General features: G+C 40.0%; 1 protein-coding gene and 1 long non-coding RNA gene across 2 annotated transcripts in view; both read right to left on the bottom strand.

Moving 5' to 3' along the window:
• LOC135526146 (leucine-rich repeat and fibronectin type-III domain-containing protein 2) overlaps window positions 1-1999 on the bottom strand; it is an 85306-nt gene extending 83307 nt beyond the window's left edge. Inside the window, exons 1-2 of the mRNA XM_064954272.1 lie at window positions 1783-1999; window positions 1517-1657 (exon numbers count right to left, since the gene is read on the bottom strand). The gene's annotated coding sequence lies outside the window, so the exon portion shown is untranslated. The remainder of the gene's footprint in view (window positions 1-1516; window positions 1658-1782) is intronic.
• Window positions 2000-6297: 4298 nt separating this feature from the next.
• The window catches only part of LOC135527007 (uncharacterized), a 162887-nt gene continuing 152237 nt past the window's right edge, over window positions 6298-16947 (bottom strand). Inside the window, exons 3-4 of the long non-coding RNA XR_010453381.1 lie at window positions 6777-6878; window positions 6298-6392 (exon numbers count right to left, since the gene is read on the bottom strand). This is a non-coding gene — a long non-coding RNA (uncharacterized LOC135527007). The remainder of the gene's footprint in view (window positions 6393-6776; window positions 6879-16947) is intronic.

The following is a 16947-nucleotide window of genomic DNA, read 5'->3' as shown; positions in this document are numbered from 1 at the left end:
AGCTGCTGTTATTTTGGCTAAACAATGTCAGCGCAGGCTTTAGCCTACATATAGAACTGAATTAGCTGACCTTCTTGAGATGGCGAGGCAGTCACAAAGGGAGAGGTCCTCAACTTCAAAACTTTGTTCTCTCCATTGCAAAGCTATCTTTTCTTACATGCTGTACTCACTACTGCACTTGTTTGTTGTGATTGAATGGCATAGACACATCCAAGAAACACCCACATCAAATCCCAACCACACGATAACTTGTTTGCCTTCAGTCATGGCCGCTAGCATTTCTTAATGAGCATTGATGAAAAACTATGCCAAATCAAGTGCAGTCACCCTTTGTTGTTTACTTGTAAACACAATGGATGCTTTTAACTGTGCTGCATTGGGCTGAGCTGTTTTGTAGTCCATTCTAATGTCTGCTGGAACACACAGAATAAATATGGGTATTCCATTACAGTGAAGTCAGATGGGTGATGAGCTGAGCAATATTCTGCAGCAGGCTACACAAGAACAGGGTCCGTATCCACAAAGTATCTCAGAGTACAACATTTGTTGTAAGTGCTGAGAAGAGAGACATTTTACTCCTACTCTTACTCTTAGGGGTAAAAATAAAAGCTACTGAATGTATGAAAGCTCTTTAGTCATAAGAGTCACACCTAGTCAACAAATATTTAGGAGACGACAAGAAATGCTGGCAGCCATGACAGAAGCCAAATGTGAGTTGGCTTGATGTGGGTGTTTCTTGGGTGTGTCCTTGCCACCACCAAGACACAACATCTGTCAGACCTTGCCCGCAGCTGTTTCCCCCCACTCAATCACAACAAACAAACCTCCTGCATGTTGAGTTCAATAACGACAGGCAGATGTATTGTGAAATGCCGAAGAAAGGTTGGAATAGGTCTTTAGCCAAGAGATTAATATGAGGAGAATGCAATTGCTGAATTTATGTAGATATTATAAACTAAGTGTTTTGATAACTTTCAAATCGAATAACTTTCGTGTAGAATAAACAACCCTTAACATATTACCATAGAAACTAATATAACAATGTGCACATTTAATCTTTCATTGTCATTCCCTGCCGATACAGATACTGTGCCTATCTGCATTTTGTCTGGTGGTAATGGGACTACCTTGGCAAACATGTCAGAGTGGTCATACCTTCCTGTGTGGTGTCTCGTATACAACTAGAGTTATCTGATCCTGGTACATAAATAGGTTTCTCCTCATATCGACTGATACCATTCATTTCAATAATAAAAAGACAATACAAGTAAAAATGATCTCGCAAACTTTTATGTTGAGTGCCTTTTGATGCTCTCCATTCAGAGACCTCAGTATCAAGCCTGTCTGTCAGTCAGGACTTCAGCACATCATCTTGCAAGTCTCCATGTGCTGGCTCCATACATATTTCTGTGAACATATACAGTTACTGTTCTATTACCAATGCCAGTTAGGATAGGTAATATCTGACACACACACAGGTACAACGTTGACCTTGAACAAGTCAGACTAAACCTACCTAATTATTTTCTCCCCATCGATGGCTGTTGTTGAGCAGGCAAGAGGTGAGGTCTTTGCCAGAGACCCATTACATTTTACATGTACATGCCATCGATGAGCATAGCAGCGTAGATCAGATCCTGGCCCCTCATCGAAGATACTGGTTAGTCACACACAAATACACACACACACACAGAGCACTGATTACAATGGTGGTTATGATTAATTACGCTATCAATTGGATTATCAAATGTATCAAAGTAATGAAGTAATGAAGTGGGTTACCTTCTCTATTTGTGAAAGCTGTTGCCACTGACAGGTGAAGGTTGCAGGCCAGAAACTTGCCAACATGTGGCTGACTGTCCCATTCATAGTAATGCTCACAGCGAGGGCATGATGCATATGATTGCCCCCTTTGCTGGTCTTCTCGATGCTGCATATTCGGCTTCAGACTGGACATCTTTCAAACAACTGCAGCAGGAAATCGTATGAAGGGGTGTTGACTGGGAGGGCCTGTGACAGGGTGACATAATAGACAGACAAGTGGGTAAATTGCATTTTGTTTTAAAGAAAGGACAACGTTTTTTGCTAATGCATTGCGCAACCAAAATTACTTTACTTGTTGTATCTGCTTGGCTGGGGAATTAGCCTACTATTTTATCAAGCTGGGTATTTTTCATACAACTTTTTAAATAACACACGTTACCTGTCACTGTTGATGAAGCCGTCTGTGTCATCAACTATGGTCCCTATCATAGGCCTCATGATGGCGTGTACTTTTTTACAGAGGGAGACTGAGGTCTTGCCTGACAAGCTGTGAAAATAGCAAGTGAACAGTGAATTAAATTGTTTCTAGAGGTTGCTAAACTATTGCAATCACATTCCTAAAGTTGGCAAAAACTTTGCCATATTATTTCGTCAAATTTACTTTAGAGAGATGGCAATGTTGCCATTAACGTAAACTCACACCATTCCGTACAAATGTGCTTAACCGCGACATTCAAACGAGGCTACAAAGAAAACTAATGGGACTGTAGTGACTGTGTTGACTTCAAAATCTGTGGTGTGAACTACATTTCTATTCAAGCGTTGATCGACATGGTAATGGCTCTATAGTATTGGAGAAAAGTTGAAAAAACGGACCCTCCGTTACATCGTGACGTGTCATGCCGTAACGTACAGCACGCATAAAGCAACTATTTCTGTCTTACAATCTCTCTCCACCAGGTGTAGCACTTCTCTCATCGTTTAAAAAAGAAATGGACAGTGACAGGGGTAACGGGGGGATACCTAGGCATTTTTTTTGAATCATCACTGTAAGCGATCATGACTCTCAAACCCGCTGTTTACTTCGGAAGATCACTTTAGCACCGCCCTAAAAACACGATTCAAATTCGACACAAACCTTCAAATAGGTATGTAATGACACATTATATAAACTCTGTATAGTGTTTTATTGACATTTTAGAGGCGATAATGTGATAATTTGGACAGATCATGTGAAAAAAAGCAATTTTCCCACACATCTCTCACTATCACGCATTAGTTTCACTTCCCCACGCGCCATTTTTAAAAAGACCCGACATAGCTCATTGCCACCTTGAATTATGCAGAAACAGGCAGCATGGCATGTCATTAATTTTGTCGGAAAGGGGAGAAATTGTGCTTTACAATGGTATTGACATTACAGTTGATCTGGAAGTATTAAGTTTTTGTGGCGCTAAAATAAGGTCAATTGTATGGACCAAGGCGATGTACGAAAGTGAGTGAGTTTACTTTACCATTACCGGCAACGTTCATAAAAAATAGTTAGCATTGCTGATGTTTGATAGCTAAAATAAAGTGGTCCCCTCAATCTTAGTTAGCTGGCTAACGTTCCACTGCATCTAAAGTCAATCTGGCAACATCACAATCATGACAAAAGGTTTTCCTACTAATTAGTTGCCTTCTTTTGAAATGTTATTGTGTTTCCAAGCCAAATCTGAGTTATATTGAGGTAGTTAGGTAGCTAGCTAGTTGGTTGCTAACCATAGCTATGCTAGTGATGATGGTAATAATGATTATCAAAATATACATACCATATACATAACCAACAGTCTATGGTCCAGCTACCGGTATACTCACCAACACTGGGGACCAACGAACTCCAACCACTTATTCCGCATGATGATCGGCTCCTTCGGCAGGGCATGCAAACCATAGTTGTTGGCAGTGCATCCTGCTGGAAGCATGCATTACATGGTCAATCCGAATAGGGATTTTCAGTCTCAAATGGCCGTGATCTCTTGATTGCATTCGTTGGGGGGCGATGAAACACAAGGCCCCATTCAATGAAGTGGATTTGCACGTGGAGCTTGGCAAAAGGGGCATGATTTTTTGAATAATTGTAAAAACAAACCCAAACCCAACCTTAATTTACTCTTTGTTACGCACTGAGGTTTTGAACTCAATTTTTGACGAGACTCAAAAAAATATCCTATTTACACTTTGTCAAGTTTGAGACTATAATAAATGTTTCTGACTCATATAGACATAGGCCATTTTCAAAGGTATTTGTTGGTTTTTATGGGTAGTCGCTCTTTAAGATTAACCAGCAGGTGTCTTGATGATAGAAAAATGCAGCAAGTTAGTGAATCCTGTGCCACATGCAATTCTTTGGATATGTTCAAATACTGTTTTGATCCGTCCATAAATAATCTAGGCCTACATGCAACAGTATCTCTTGTACTTTTGAAAATGGTTTCACATGAGACCTATCATAAACTTATTTTGATTACAGTGAAAGTATTCTTATCCCTTGACATTTTTTTATGATAAACCCTGATTTTTAAATTGATTAAATTAAGATTTTTTTGTCATTAGCCTACACACAATACCCCATAATGCCATAATGAAAAATGTAGCATACGGGCCATAGTTCTGTATTTTGAAATGTACAGACATTAACTTGATTGTTGACATGCAAACCATTTTGGGACTGTATCAACAATGGACTAATGAAACAAATACCAAAAGATCATTGTCTTGTCTTAAGGGTAGAAAATAACCCGCCACTATGTTTAACAGCAGAGAAAACCTCCTAAATGATGTTTTTTCAACTTGAAATTCAATGTATTTTCCTAGACTGACCCCAACATTAGAAAAAGTGAAACATTGCCTTTGTTCATATTTCCATGAAAGCTGTACACCATCAGGGTACAAAGGTTGTCTTAGGGTCACTTTTGACCTGGCTGTTATAAAATCATTTACACCACAAAAACCACAGACACACACACACACACACAATGAGAAATTGAGATTGTGTGCTACTGATTGAACTCACATAAAACTAAAACTTTCTTGTGCATGTGCAGCATCTCCCCTCCATTACCAGACACATGACTCAAGTTCACAGACAAAATAAAAACAATTTCAGACAAAAAAAAGCATTTCTTGAAAGCATTGTTTACTAATGGGGAATGCAGTCAGAGGCTATAAAAGTGCTGCAGATGACAGTGCCTCCAGTTCTCTCTTTGCTGAAGCCATGAGTGCACGTTTCAGTGGCCAACAGGTCATAGATAAAAACAAAATCAGATGTCCAGGAGAAGCAAGAATGTGGTCCTCCTGAGCACATTGCACAAAATGGCTGTGATCAGTGATCGTGAGGACAGGAAAACAGCCATCATCCTGGACTGCAACCACAACAAACAAGGCTTGGACAACCTGGACAAGGCGATTGGAACTTACAGCTGCAGGAAGATGACTGGTCGTCTTCCATAACATTATTGATGTGTCCTCATACAATGCCTTCATGACATGGAACAAGATCAACCCTACCTGTATGCCTGATAAGCATTTACAAGAGGGTGTTCCTGGAGCAGCTGGGAAAGGCACTTGTAACCACACACATTCAAAGAAGGGATCGCCTCCCCTGCACAGCAGCCTCTGCAGCGCTTGTTCAGGGAGCTGAATCTTGTCCTGATCCACCTGAGGCTGCAGCTGTGGTAGGCAAGAGGAGGAGATGCCAAATTTACCTCCCAAAGGAGGACTGTAAAACATGTTAGAAATACATCTGCATACTGTCCTATATGTGCTAATAAAGTTGATTGATTTATGTTCTTCACGTTTTTGTTTTGTATCAATGATCTTATTCTTATTTATTGTTTATACATCTATTTGGGTGGGGACAATGGTAAAGAAATGGGAGAACACTGTTATTTTGTAGTTGAATTCTGCATTGTACAGTATATAAGAATATATCACTATGTTGCCAAAACATTTCAAGACATTGTTTCCCTTCATGCATTCAAAACTACTTTCTGCACATGTTTAATACTTTCTTAGGCTCTACAAGTGCTATCTCTTGCTAAAGAAATGTATGTTTACACCTATGCAGTACCTTTATCAATAATAATAATAATAATAATAATAAACCTCTACTTTAGTAAAGAAAACAATTATGACAGGTGTGTTGTAAGAAAAAGGCCACTGATTAAATGCAGTCTTTCTGCATTGTGAAGAGGGTCAACCCAGTAATTCAAAGTTTGTTATGAATGACACGTTGTTTATTCATGCAAAATAGAATTAGGATTTCAAATTCAATTAAGCTGCTTTATGTTAGAGGTTTAGTGAAGGTGGGTCAGTTTTTACCCTTAAGACAAGGGGAGTATAGAGAATGATAAGACTACACAAGGGTTAACATATTTTATGGGCTAAATCATGGTCACACAGTGCTTCTTGGTAGTCTTGCACAAATCTCTTTGTAAAAAAGTATACACCTCACACACATAGTTATGGGCTTTAAAAAAAGAAAGGGAAAGGGGGATACCTAGTCAGTTGTCCAACTGAATGTATTCAACTGAAGTGTGTCTTCCGCATTTATCCCAACCTCTCTGAATCAGAAAAGCACTTGTACCCTATAAGATATAGAGTTAAAAATCGATTCAATTTTCAGTTTAGACACAGGATTTTAGTCCTTAAAAAATATATGATGAAATTATGAAAAGTATGAATAACAGTTCCACCCATGAGGCCACTAGAGGGCGATTTGGTTATTTGACTTTTCTGGGATGCATTGTTAATATGGGCCAAGAATTGTCAGGTCAATGATGATTAGCAGTTGGTCAGGGTCTTGATTTGAGAGATTATGTAAATTATCCCAGCAACAAAAGGGTTTAGATGATATTATACAGTCTCCTTCTTACCTTACCTTTCGTGTGGTTTTCTGCTATAGCATCTCCTATACACTCCCAAAGCTAAACATAAGGGTCTAATTGATATTATTTGATCTCCTTTCTTACCTATATTGTGTGGTTTTCTGCCATAGGGTCCACTATACACTCCCAAGGCCAAGCATTCACGGTCTGTCAGTTCACACCTTGAGCTCTGAACAAAGAGCCAGCCTAGAGAGAAGAAGACAAATAATAACAAGAACTGTAGGATAATTAGAAAAACGAATAACCATTACAACTTAAAAGTTCGATCCAAGTACAAACACGGTGGAGTATAGAACAACCACTCCACCTCAAACATTTGATTGAGGATCAGGTTGAAATGAAATACATATATATGTTTGCGTTGAGTCATCTTTACCATTTTGGGTTTCATAATATAATTCATAGCAGTAAGGTTTCATCTGCTTCTCAAACAAATATACTACAACCCCCTTAAACCAGGGTGTAGGAGGAAGGACAGATTACTTTGGTTTATAAATGATTGAAATAGCACACAGCAGGGGTATTTATGCAATGCCACAGTTCCCTAATGACATTATGATCTCAGAAATGCATTTTTTCTCTATCCAAATCTTCTTAATCCCTGTTTCACAGAAGCTGTGTTGTAATACGATGACTATAATGAAGAGCCATTTTTGTTTGCTAGTTTCTTTGTTTCTTTGTTTGCATGTGTGTGTGTATCTTCATCCCTCTTTTAGGATTAAGTAGGACAGGACAGGTGGTACAACAGGTATAATTCATTATTAAATGGCCACACCAACAGAAATCCACTTTTTTGACCTGGCCAAAGATGTTGAACAAGAATTTACAAAAATAGATCATAATTTTAGTAAAGGTATGATATATTTGGCCTTGAAGTGGGACATTTGTGGAAATCCGTGTCTATGCTGTATCTTTTCCAATGAGACGATGTACAAATTGTTTTTAGCCTTCGTTTTGTTTCAGGGCTGGGTTTTATTGTAATGTTACCACCCACAAGCATGGCATTGTTTATTAATCAGAAGCAGCTGCATAGTTCTTCCTCTTCACAATTTAGCTGAGACAAACAGCCTTGCATTCCATTGGCTGCCTGAGCCATGGAGCAAATCAAAATAAAGTATGTTTTTGCAACTCCACTTTTTTAACCAGAAAATTATCATAATCCATTGGCTCATTTGTCTATTTTCACTTTTTTTTTAGTCTGTATTATATACACTACATGACCAAAAGTATGAGGACAAATCCTCGTCGAACATCTCATTCCAAAATCATGGGCATTAATTTGGAGTTGGTATCCCTTTGCTGCTAAAACAGCCTCCTCTCTTCTGGGAAGGCTTTCCACTAGATGTTGGAACATTGCCTTGGGGAAATGCTTCCATTCAGCCACAAGCATTAGTGAGGTTGGGCACTGATGTTGGGCGATTAGGACTGGCTTGCAGTCTGCTTTCCAATTAATCCCAAAGGTGTTCGATGGGGTTGAGGTCAGGGCTATGGTGCAAGCCAATCAAGTCATTCCACAACAATCGCAACAAACCATTTTGGAGGTTGGAGTAATAACATGTTCAACGAAGACATTGGCTCAAATCTAGGTTGTGCCTTTTGATTTCGAGAAAATTAACAACTAAGGAATTATTTTTTACTTCTCTCATTGACTTCTCAAACCCCAGCCTTGTCTGGTTGGCCTGTTTCTCAAGCGTTCTCTCGCAATGTTGCACCTCTGGGTTTAGAAACTCTGGTAACGGTATTGAATTCTGGGTAATCCACAGCAGATCTATGGAGAATTGTTGTGGGTGAGTTGAAACTCGAATGGTCCTGGGATAGAAACGCTCATAAAATGGACACAAAATCCATTTTTTGTGTCATACATTAGCAATATATGTTATTAGTAACTACTGTTGTTTATTTGGCGTCAAATAAGCTAGTCTTTATATGTTAAGTCCCAAATCTAAGAATCCCGTTTCCATGTGGGTTTTATGCTGGCTAAGGTTGCCCCTTTGTAACTAAAACATGTATCTTCTTTAGGCGTGCTGTTCATATCCTTTCGACGACTGAACAAAGGAGGCATATATACTGTGCCAGACAATATTACAGTACATGAGATATGAGAAAATTAAGCTCTATTATAGAGTTAGGAAGCAAGCCTGATGAACCAAACCACTGATCTTTCTGATCATAACAAATTTCATCACTGCTGCAGACAAATTGAATATGATCTTTCTAGAATTACTTTTCATCAGTTAGAACTCAGACACATTTTGTCGATGTGATTTGTTCACCTGAGGTGCTACCTGTCCCAGGCCTGCTGTTTTCAACTCTCTAGAGACAGCAGGAGCGGTAGAGATACTCTTAATGATCGACTATAAAAATCTAACTGACATTTACTCCTGAGGTGCTGACTTGCTGCACCCTCGACAACTACTGTAATTATTATTATTTGACCATGCTGGTCATTTATGAACATTTGAACATTTTGGTCATGTTCTGTTATAATCTCAACCCGGCACAGCCAGAAGATGACTGGCCACCCCTCTTAGCCTGGTTCCTCTCTAGGTTTCTTCCTAGGTTTTGGCCTTTCTAAGGAGTTTTTCCTAGCCACCATGCTTCTACACCTACATTGCTTGCTGTTTGGGGTTTTAGGCTGGGTTTCTGTAGAGCACTTTGAGATATCAGCTGATGTAAGAAGGGCTATATAAATACATTCGATTTGATTCCATTTCATTCCCACCAATTGAGATTCCGCCCCAGTCTGGGCGGATTATGCCAAGAACTCATTTCATCACTCCTCCATCGGACTCCCTTCCAGTGTGTCCTGGGATATCAGCCAGCCCTGGCTCCGTGGACTCCAAGCCAGACCAGGGCCCTGCAGTCGACAAGCGGTCCTCTGTCAGAAGGATCAGGTGGACCACCACCGCAGTGAGGCTTCCGCTTTCCATCCTGGTGATCCCATCTGGCTCTTCACTAGGAATCTCCCGCTTGCCCTGCCAGAAGCTGAGCCCCCATTCTGTGGGGCCCTTCATGGTCTTGAGGGTCAATAAGGTAACTTTCTGTTTACAACTCCCCACAAACGACCATATCTCACCCTCTTTTCATGTTTCCCTTCTCCGGCCGGTGGTTCCTGATCCCCTGGCTGATGCTGTCCTCCACGACACCCCTCCGCCTCCCCTGGACATCAATAGGACCCCTGCCTATGCTGTCAGTTTCCTACTGGACCCCTGATGTTGTGAGGGTTGGCTCCAGTACCTGGTGGACTGGGTGGGGTACAGCCAGAGGAGTGCTGTTGGGTTCTTGCGGCCGGCGGCCGACATCCCAACATTGTCTGTGATTTCCATCTCCCCAGTCCAGACTGGCCCGGTCCTCGCCCTTGGAGCCGTCCTTCCGGCCGGCGTCGTCCGGTTCTTCGGCACTCGACATTGCTGGTCTACTAACCACTTGCAAACATTATTACACACATCAGCTCCACATTATTATGCACACCTGGACCTCATCATCGCCTTGATTACTTTCCCTTTATTTAGCCCTCAGTAGCCTCACTCAACAGGCAGTATTGGTTTGTTTTCCAGTTCAGTATGCATCTCATGTTTTATTAATTTGCCTTGCATCATTGTTATTCAAAATTCCCTCTGCACCTGCTTCCTGACTCCCTGCGTATACGATACATTTGTCATAAGCATAACGTCTTAATATCATCTTATAATGATCCTGACTGAAAATCTTTTTTTCTTTTTTTTTACACCCGGCAAATTCAAATGTGGACGTCGAAGCCAGTTCCACTGCCCCCCCCATTCTTCCCCTTTAGATTTAGACCTTGAACACCAGGTGGGTGTGATTAACCATCAGGTAAAACTAAACCAGCAGTATACCGGACCTCATAAGGTAAGATTTGAATAGTCCTGTCCTACATGATGATGATTTTAAGAAACTAATAATAACACATTACAAAGGCTCTTACATGGTTATAACAAATAATAATGCATTATACCTTTCTGCATGAAGTGTTACCAAAAAGGTATTGGGTGTCCACATTAATTACTACATTGGCTATTGAAAGTAGTTAGCTTTACTCACTCTACCCTGATATAAAATACATTATATAGCCTACTTTATTACTCACTTTGATTTGATTTGATTTGACTTTGCGTAGATTCATTGTCATGGTTTCCACTCTCCCTCTCTTTCTCATTAGTTTCAATAGTTTCAAGTGTTAATGTCATATGCACGAATACAGTGAAATGCCTTTCTTACAAGCTCCAAATCCAACAATGCAATAATCATTATCAAAGTAGCACTAAAAATAACATAAGGGCAATCAAAAACACACGAGAATTAAAAACAAGAAACAAGAACACGAGAAATTAAGAAGCTCTCTTTGTCTCCTTATTATACATGAAATCAATCGCCCTATCCTCGCTTTTCTCACATACACACAGGAGACTCGTGATCCACCTCACTCTCTCAGTGCAGATCCAGCCATCTCTGACTCTGTGACACATGAACCAGGAAAGATTAATTGGTAATTCTCTTTCTCCCCCTCCATCTGTTTTAGACTCTCTCCCTCTCTCCTTGCAGAGTAGGCTGACTTGAGGATGGTCGTTGGCAGCACATTCCCATTGGTGCTATGAATTCTGTTGCAGATCTTTCTCCGCATTGTTTTCCTATCGACCAAGGGACATACAGAAGAAAGATCTAAGGCTCTATTCATTTGAGCCCCCTCGTAATCGGCTTGCTGTCAATCACACACTTTCACAACATCAACACCGAAGACAGTCAGCGCATCCAAGAGACCAAACGTATGTCGAGTAAACACTCCATGCGTTGAATATTTAATGCCGTCATGAATGCTAAAATGTGACAAGTTAAAATTGATGAACATGATAAAATTCGGATCATTGTCTAAATTCAGACTAACAGATTTTGTAGTTTCTGGAAAAAAAAACACAATCTGGGCGCTCTCCGATTGCAATAAGAGTTCATAATACAATCTTCGCTTATTGGAATGTGAAGGGATATCGACTCATAACAAAAGAGTCAATTAACGTCTCACTTTCATTAACCACCTTCATTAGGCTAATTCAATTTCCATTTGCAATCACATTCTATCAAAGGAACCAAACCACTATGTACATTTTTGTGGAAAATTAAGACCAATATTTTTGTGTAGACAGAGCTTTCTGACACTGCAATGGAGATCACAGCCCAGCACACCTATTTTACAGACTCAGTGTGCTTACCATGTTGGAGAGTTTCATCGAGGAAACTGAGTCTGAGGAACAAACTGCACTGAGTTTAAAAAAACAAATAGAAGTTGCTCAGCTTTCTGGTCATAGTAAAAACACTCTCATAATAATCTGGTAGCCCTCTGTAACCTTGCCCAGGGTATTCAATAACCTTACAATGACCAGACTTTTGAGATTACGTTTCTTCTATTGAGCAGAAATGGCGCAGAGGTAGAGCTTTTTGACATTTATTTTTTTATTTGAAAGTTGAAAGTTCTCAAAATGTTTTCTGTACTGTCCAACTTCATCCACACTGTGCAACTTTATACTTTTTTTTTTAGTTTAGAACGTTGTCCAACTTCATCTACACGGTGCTGACTTCTCTACAAGTCGTTGTTCCATTACTACAGATGGATGGTGACATTACATAATTTCCCTTCAAGAAGATAAGGCTTGTCATTTACTACAGAGCAAGAAGTCCAAAGTCCTGCCTACCAAAAAACTTTGAAGTTTATACGCTGAGTGTACAAAACATTAGGAACACCTTCCTAATATTGAGTTGCAACCGTTTTGCCCCCAGAACAGTCTCAATTCGTCTGGGCATGTCCCATGTTGACTCCAATGCTTCCCACAGTTGTGTCAGATTGGCTGGATGTCCTTTGGGTGGTGGACAATTTTTGATACACATGGGAAACTGCTGTGTGCGAAAAACCCATCAGCGACGCAGTTCTTGACACAGACCAGTGCGCCTGGCACCTACTACCATACCCTGTTCAAAGGCACTTAAATATTTTGTCTTCCCCATTTACCCTCTAAATGGCACATAAACAATCCATGTCTCAATTGTCTCAAGGCTTAAAAATCCTCTGCTACCCTTCATCTACACTAATTGAATTGGAATTAACAAGTGACATCAATAAGTGATCATAGCTTTGGTATCTGATTGGTATTATTTTTCCCTAACCCATCTGAAACTGGGTTGTGCCATTTGATCAGATAATGTACAATATAGAGGAAATCCTTGACATTTCCAGGATTATTAATTCAGTCTGTTTATAAAATAAAGTATAAACAGTAAAATAAAGTATAGGCTTACGTGCACTACTCTAACACAGTCCACCCTGCCACCACAGACCTGGGATTTGAACCAACCTCACAACAAAAGCTATTCCATAAACCACTGTCAACACACCACTACAATTATGGTCCAGGGTAGAATGACAGCAGGCTACTTCACATCTCAGGAAGTGTAACGGTTTTCATGCGGTGACAGAGAGTCGGACCAAAATGCAGCGTGTAGATTGCGATCCATGTTTAATGAACAAAACGTAACACGAATCTAAATACAAACACTACAAAACAAAGAACGTAACGAAAACCGAAACAGCCTACACTAGTGTAAACTAACACAGCTACAGGAACACGGACACTAAGGACAATCACCCACAAAACACACAAAGAATATGGCTGCCTAAATATGGTTCCCAATCAGAGACAACGATACACACCTGCCTCTGATTGAGAACCACTTCAGACAGCCATAGACTTAACTAGAACACCCCACTAAGCTACAAACCCAATACCAACACACCACATACAAAAACCCCATGCCACACCCTGGCCTGACCAAATAAATGAAGATAAACACAAAATACCTCGACCAGGGCGTGACAGGAAGGTAAAGTCTCTGTGCAATACTAATTGAACCATCCATTTTATCGATGGTAATGGAATTAACACAGTCATGACACAAGCTGTTATCTAAGTTATTTGGTTGGCTATTGGTGTTGCCTGCAGTAAACAACAGTTCCATAACAGTGTAAAGTCAGTTGTTCCACAGGTCCAGGAATGGCTGAAGAATTGCAACATAACATAATTATTTTAGCAAAAATGTTTATTTTTAATTTACAATCTGTAGAATCTATGAGAATAGAAAGGTTCAGTACTTTTGTGAAGCATCACAGCATAGTTGAAAAATATATGGCAAATAGAAATCTAAAATGGATGGTGTTAAGAGATCGATGGGAGGGGTTGAATGGAGCAGAAGGGTGGGACTAATAACCAATGTAAAGCATATGGGGTCTGTATGGGGTCTGTAAAATGTATATAGGTTCAGAAATGTTGTGAAATAGCACAGTTACAAATAGATATCAAACTGGATGGACATCAGAAATAGAGGAAAGCCAGGACTAAAAACAAACAAAATATAACTATTGTAAAATAGATTGTGTCTGTAAAATGTGTATAATATGTATAAACTGAAGGTAGAAGCCTAAGTGTTATTGTTTATTAGTTTACTCCAATTGGGAGAAGGGGTTTGCTGGGAATAATAAAGGTGTATGTATGTATGTATGTATGTATGTATGTATGTATGTATGTATGTATGTATGTATGTGTGTATGTGTGTATGTGTGTGTGTGTATATGTATGCATATGTGTATGTACGTGTATGTATATGGATATATTTTGTTTTACAAAAAAAAAGATATGGGGGATTGGAAATGATGCAGACAATGACATTACAAAAAAAGGTCTGTTGTTCCAAGTTTCAATTACTGTTCATAACATCTGTTATGTCATATAATGTTGCCTCTGTAGGAATAAATAAATACATCTGTAATGAATTGAATGAAATTGAATTGACACCCTTATAGTTCATGTTGGAGGGTTCAAGTACTGGAGTCTGGAAGTAGAGCATGACAATCTGAAACACACAACACATAGCGAACACATTACTTATATTCCACAGTAATACTAGGGCATTTATACAATGAATTGCAGCCTATGATTTATTTATCTCGGCTCCCTCTACAATTGCATAAGGTGGCTTTTAAAAAAGACATTAAACTGAAATACAATACTGAAACTTAAAACCCATAATAATAAATAAAAAAAGGCCTGTTCTGCATTACTGTAATATAATGAGCAATATTACAGAGAAAAATAATGGGACACCAATATCAAACTTACATGTCATTAAAAATGGAAGGTCAAATTGTTGTCTGAGACAAGATGTCTGAGCTAATGTCTTGTCCAGTGACATCATATCAATAACCAAAATCACATTCATGTGCATTGTTTTACACATAGCTTTGCATCATCAGCAAGTACTTACACAATTTCCAGTGTACTTGTTTCTACAATCTGAGAATGGGAAGAAAGGCCCAGTGCAAGATTCCTGTGTTTTATATACAGTGGGGAGAACAAGTGTTTGATACACTGCTGATTTTGCAGGTTTCCCTACTTACAAAGCATGTAGAGGTCTGTAGGTTTTATCATAGGTACACTTCAACTGTGAGAGGCGGAATCTAAAACAAAAATCAAACAGACTCCAACCTCTCCACAATGGCCAAAACCAGAGAGCTGTGTAAGGACATCAGGGTTAAAAATTGTAGATCTGCACAAGGCTGGGATGGGCTACAGGACAATAGGCAAGCAGCTTGGTGAGAAGGCAACAATTATTAGAAAATGGAAGAAGTTCAAGATGACGGTCAATCACCCTCGGTCTGGGGCTCCATGCAAGATCTCACCTCGTGGGGCATCAATGATCATGAGGAAGGTGAGGGATCAGCACCGAACTACACGACAGGACCTGGTCAATGACCTGAAGAGAGCTGGGACCACAGTCTCAAAGAAAACCATTAGTAACACACTACGTCGTCATGGATTAAAATCCTGCAGCGCACGCAAGGTCCCCCTGTTCAAGCCAGCGCATGTCCAGGCCCATCTGAAGTTTGCCAATGACCATCTGGATGATCCAGAGGAGGAATGGGAGAAGGTCATGTGGTCTGATGAGACAAAAATAGAGCTTTTTGGTCTAAACTCCACTCACTGTGTTTGGAGGAAGTACAACCCCAAGAACAACATCCCAACCGTGAAGCATGGAGGTGGAAACATCATTCTTTGGGGATGCTTTTCTGCAAAGGGGACAGGACGACTGCACCGTATTGAGGGGAGAATGGATGGGGCTATGTATCGTGAGATCTTGGCCAACAGTAAGAGCATTGAAGATGGGTCGTGTCTGGGTCTTCCAGCATGACAACGACCCGAAACACACAGCCAGGGCAACTAAGGAGTGCCTCCGTAAGAAGCATCTTAAGGTCCTGGAGTGGCATAGCCAGTCTCCAGACCTGAACCCAATAGAACATCTTTGGAGGGAGCTGAAAGTCCGTATTGCCCAGCGACAGCCCCGAAACCTGAAGGATCTGGAGAAGGTCTGTATGGAGGAGTGGGCCAAAATCCCTTCTGCAGTGTGTGCAAACCTGGTCAAGCACTACAGGAAACGTATGATCGCTGTAATTGCAAACAAAGGTTTCTGTACCAAATATTAAGTTCTGCTTTTCTGATGTATCAAATACTTATGTCATGCAATAACATGCAAATGTGATTTTATGAATTTTTGTTTTAGATTCCGTCTCTCGCAGTTGAAGTGTACCTATGATAAAAATGACAGACCTCCACAGACCGCTTTGTAAGTAGGATCACCTGCAAAATCTGCAGTGAATAAAATACTTGTTCTCCCCACTGTATTTCCACACTGAGGTTGGAATAATACTGTGAAATGTAAAAATTGTCATAATTAACTTTTAGTGTAAGAGCTATTTGAAAAGACCTTTTGAAATTTCAGCCTCTTTTGGTGTGAGGGAGCTTTGGCCTTCCATGGTGACCATGTGGTAAATTACTATAATAGTAGTTCCAAACCTCTTTGCCAATAACAGCACATGTTCTGTTTTCCCCTCCCCACTTAATTAAACCACTCCCAGACAGTCAAAGCAAAATTCTTGCTTGAGAAATTGCTCTTTGCTAAGAAGCAATTTTTGTTTATTTTTGACCATTTTAATTGAAAACAATCACAGTAAGGTACTTAATTGTTGCCCTGAAATGATTTGATATTGAGATAAAAATGGCTGCATTGGCCCTTTAACTCTCTCTCACACACACACACACACACACACACACACACACACACACACACACACACACACACACACACACACACACACACACACACACACACACACACCACACACAACTTGTGTTGAGCG

This window comes from Oncorhynchus masou, chromosome 32 (assembly GCF_036934945.1).
Source record: "Oncorhynchus masou masou isolate Uvic2021 chromosome 32, UVic_Omas_1.1, whole genome shotgun sequence".
Lineage (NCBI taxonomy): Eukaryota > Metazoa > Chordata > Actinopteri > Salmoniformes > Salmonidae > Oncorhynchus > Oncorhynchus masou.
The sequence above is the reverse complement of the archived record's forward strand: the minus strand, read 5'-3'. Positions and strand labels throughout refer to the sequence as shown.